Source organism: Berghia stephanieae, chromosome 4 (assembly GCF_034508935.2).
Source record: "Berghia stephanieae isolate SIO BIC M18660-M18661 chromosome 4, UCSD_Bste_1.3, whole genome shotgun sequence".
In the NCBI taxonomy this organism is placed as follows: domain Eukaryota; kingdom Metazoa; phylum Mollusca; class Gastropoda; order Nudibranchia; family Aeolidiidae; genus Berghia; species Berghia stephanieae.
Window position 1 is genome coordinate 90730648 of NC_088363.1, and position 4911 is coordinate 90735558.

At 35.0% G+C, this 4911-nt stretch overlaps 2 protein-coding genes across 4 annotated transcripts in view; one reads left to right on the forward strand and one right to left on the reverse strand.

Moving 5' to 3' along the window:
- The window catches only part of LOC144971547 (little elongation complex subunit 2-like), a 107906-nt gene that overhangs the window by 66737 nt on the left and 36258 nt on the right, over nt 1-4911 (reverse strand). The gene's annotated exons all lie outside the window — the stretch shown is intronic.
- LOC144971548 (uncharacterized) overlaps nt 1-4911 on the forward strand; it is a 52997-nt gene that overhangs the window by 40696 nt on the left and 7390 nt on the right. The gene's annotated exons all lie outside the window — the stretch shown is intronic.

The window sequence follows — 4911 nt, forward strand, 5'->3', positions numbered from 1 at the left end:
ATTTGATGGGGAAAATGGTGTTTTACACATGTAAGTGTGAAATAGTTATGTGACTGAGTACATGTCTTAATATCCAAACTATTATTTGTTGAAGATATCATACTTGTAGGCATTCATTTGATAATAAAAATGTCCATATTTTTTATTTTTTTATTGCAATTTTTGCTCTTTTTATTTATTAGTCTGAGGGTGGGGGTCTCTGACCTCCATGGTGACACTTGCTGTGGTCTTCTATCCCCATATCTGTTCTCCCTTCCATATCATTCTCTGTCTTTGCTATGAATTGAGATTGCCTTTTTTGTCCCTAGTCCTGGCGGGGATCCTAAGCTGGAAGAGAACAGTCAATGTATAGTATCTTTTTAAAAGAGATTATATTTTTTTTCTTTGTAAAGCTTCTTTCTATTATTATTATTAATTTTTAATGTATTGTATTGTGTAAACATTTGAGTGTATTCAAAGCGAGATCCTTTGCCTATGCCTGGGATGGGACTTCAAGCGGTCAAAATAGACACATTGATATATTTCTCTTGGAATCTTTTGTTTCTTATTTTGAACTAGTCCCTTTGTCTTTTTTTTTTTTTTTTTTGGTACTTTTAACGATGAATCTACAACTTTATCTTATCATCTTTCATTTTATCTGTGCTGAAGTGACCTAACAGTGTCGCAAGCGTCATAAAACCCCTAAAACAAAGACAATAATCTTGAGGGTGATGATTCTTAAAATACAGACCACCAATTTATCGGGAAAAAACGATATTTGCTTTCATGTCAGATTTTCCAAATTACAATCTATTTTTATTATCGCTTTTATTATTCGTCAACTTCATCATCATTATCATCTTCATTACCAACACCATCACATCTTCATTTAAGTCCCAGATCTGCCAACATTTTCCGCCTTTGTCTATGAAAAGTTGGCAAGTCTGTTTATACACAAATCTATTTTACAAAAACCTGTTCTCTCAGCTTTCTATTAGTGAGGGCTATTGGCATGATCTTCTACTCCCTAAACTATTGACCTTTTCCTGTGGCGTTCTTTTCTTGTCCTGAAATGAGGCAACTTGATTTTGCCCTAGGCTCTAACAGTAACCTTTCCAGTGAAAACGGCCAACAGCCATCGACACGTCAGTTTTTCTTTGGTAGATGATTCTCTCCACTGTAAATCATCTTTGTTATTGTGTACTACTATTAAAAGCCACCAGATTATCTTCCACTTGGTGAGGATCTTGTGTCAGCAATTGGATGAGACTTTGGGTACATTCAGGATAGACACGAAGGTAGATTGATGCGGGATCAACTTTTGTGAACTATTCCCCTCAACAAGGCCAAAGTGAATCTAAATAGTTTCATTCCCGAACAGTACACAAAGCCACGTGGAAAAGACAAATATGGATGGGTATAAGAGACAATTAGGCTGTGGAATCCACATGCTCTTGGACAGCCAATAAGTCCTCGCATTATCGGGGGTTGATGTGACTTAAAGTGTCACAAGAGGCTAATAAACTACCGAAAATGTAATGAATTGATGTAGGCATTTAAGAAGTATTCGGGTGAAAAAAAAAAATAACCTCCAAAAACAATTCAATTTTGGGTTGGACAACTGGAGTTGCAACATTTTAAAATGAATTCATAGCATAAAAAATTCGTAAACCGAACAATAATGAGTGCAATTACATGTGGTGTTTATTTTATATAATTCATCAAAAAAAAAATTCATTTAACAAAAATGGATTATTACAAAACTACGACCCCTGAAAAATAATTGAATGATGTTATTTCAACCTCTTACTGTTAAACCCTCTCCTTACGACCGTAGGAAAATTGTCACATTCGTTACGATTACGATACAACCAACAATTTTCTTTTTCTGATTCCTTTGTGCATCACAATATTTAAAGGGAAAAACATATGTTTATTATAGCTATAAAACTTGACACTGCTTTGTAGATCTCATTTTGCTGAACACTTTTATGTATAGAATGTACTTCTTGCTTTTCTGTTTGAGTAAGAAAATCTGTTTTTATGCTGGATGGGTGTGAAGTTTTGTGGAAATGTTGAAAAGGTAAGGAGAGAGTTAATCTATTCACGACTCAGTGAATGAAATAATTGGGCAAGTCACCTACATTATTATTTCAACAAGTAAATGTAATTACTGGAATTTTATGCACACGTCAGATATCATGCATTTTAAATAGAATAATGATATAATCACTCAAGAGCATATTTCGCACCTCAAGTTATTCTGCCGTTGTTTTAAAAACAGTATATGCAATGTTAACAAATAGCACATACTGTGTTCTTGAATATAACGCAGTATTAGTCTGTGTCAACGAATGTCGAAATACATTTGTAGTTGCATGTGTCATAATTATAGCGTTAGATATAATATACGTCATATATATACGCGTGTTACACACGTCTCCTCATTGACTATTTTAAATTGCAGTTTACATTTGGTACACACTTTCACACACTGTACATATTTATTATTCTTAGATTTGAATGTAAATGAAAGCGCTATGGTACACCAGTTATAGAGGTATTCTGAATAAATAAATTAAACGACTTCTTATGGTTTTTTATTAAAGTCATCATAAAGCACGGACCATCAGCCCATAGTTTCAATAAACAGATACCCAGAATCGTAAATTGAGATTTAGAGATAATTAAATCATCTCATGAACATTGGCCTCAACTTTGACTCGTTCGATCACCCATTTAATGGAGATTTTAAAGCATAATTGTATATTATAATTGGTCTTTGTAATAAGCAGGTTTTCCCATAAGTTTTTCAAATCTCAGATGTGACCTGCCACCTCAAACCTGTATGATGTCTAAATTAACAAACAAACAAACAAACAAAAAACTTATTAAGAACTAGGGAGCAGGCAGCGGTGTAAGATAAAGATCTGGACAAGTGCGTATGAAAGGTGCCAGACAAAACAAGAAGAAAAATACAAGAGAAAAAAAATCCCCAAAAAATCAGTCTACCTCGACTTGGTATCGAACCTCAGACCTTCTGATTACCGGTCAGACATGCTACCATTAGGTAGTACGTCTGATCGGTAGTCAGAAGGCCTGAGGTTCTATCCCCAGACGAGGTAGACTGAAATCTTTGGGGGTGGGCTTTTTCCCTTACATTTTTTTTCTTGCTTTGTCTGGCACCTTTCATACGCACTTGTTCAGAGATAAATAAAATACTATTAAGTCAAAATGGTGAGAATTAAAAAGTTGATGCTCTTTTTTTTCTTTTGCTTTCTCTGAAGTTTTGGCTCCGCGTTTGAGTTTAACCTGCTTTCTTGTAAAGTGCAATTTTATGCTTTTTTGTCAATCAAAACCAATTTCCCATATGAAAAATTTGAGTAGTATATACGTTATATTGGAAATTTAAAGCGTTAAATTGGTGAACAGATTACAAATCTGTAATGAAATTTTTAAAAGATTTGTAAAGAATTATCACAAGTATTAAAAACATGACGGTGAATGTGCCCTCAAATTGGCACTTGACTCTTTCTTGTTGATGTCATCTCACACTCCAACATTAACCTTTATCTTCTTCTCGTCTCTTTTCTTTGCCTTATTTTCACATCGTAGTCCATAGAATAATTCTTTCGACACAAACATTTATATTTACGTTTGTGTTCAATACACGTACCCCCGTTCTCGCAATATTGTCTCGAGCATTTGGTTGATTTTTGTTCGCAAAAGTCTCCTGAAAACCCTAATTTACACACACAATACGGTTCACATCATTGATTTTACACTTTCCTCTATTCAAACAAATATACTCCTGGCACGGGTCTCTAGTGTCTATTTCACAAAACTCTCCTTCGAATGGCTCTGGCACCGACATATATAACCATCTCCTCTCAAGGATTGGACACATTGACCTCCATTCAGACAATGGATGACGTCAGCACACGACTCGCTTGTTTGGATTAGAGGTTAACAAGTTCTCATGAATGCTGACTTCATGTTTTGTAGTTTTCTCTTTGATCAAATCAAAATGTTGGCACCTTGGTCCTTTGAAGGGTGCGGGGCATAGGCAATACCGTGTTCCTCTGATGTCTGAAATTGCAAAATATTATATGAAACTCAATCATAATAAAGTAAAGATTAAGTGACATTACATAATATAGAAATTAATAATACTATTCAATTTGTATTATTATATCGTTTGTAAAGAATCAAGTAGTGTACCTTTCAGGGATGGTAAGTAGCAATGTCCAATTTAAATCGGTATGAAAGAACTCTGCTTTAGACCAGAGAGTCCCTATTCAATGGATAACAAGCAGTTGTCGCTGTACATTTCATGTTACAAAATCAAGGAGAGTAATTTTCTCTATGAGTCCTACTGTCAAACCAAGTAACCGTCTTCCCTCACATGATACGACATATATCAGTCCCCTTTCCCTTCGAGGAAGATATCATGCGGCTATGTGGTCTAGTGGTATGACACTCGCTTTCGGATCGGAAGGTCCTGGGTTAGAGCCTCGCTCGGCGCATAGTTGAGTCCTTGGAGAAAACTCTTTACTCACTTTCTCTCACCGTACTCGGGTGTAAAATGAGTACCTGACCGTTAACTAGCGTTGTCTCTGTCCGAAAAAATTGTAATATCGCAAAGCAGTCGCCATGTCCGTCCACATGTTAAATGTTGCTGTTGGCAGAGACCTCGTAAAGCGCGTTTAGTGGATATTGCGCTATATAAAAGTTCCTTTTTTATTTTTTTAAAGATATATATATATATATATATTATATATATATATATATATATATATATATATTATATATATTATATATATATATATTATATATCAGTATCAGGCGTCCATTCCTATTTAAGTCTAACTTTACACTCAATCCCCCGAGGGAAAAGGGCTCTTACATCATTTGCTTGAGAGGGATGCCGTC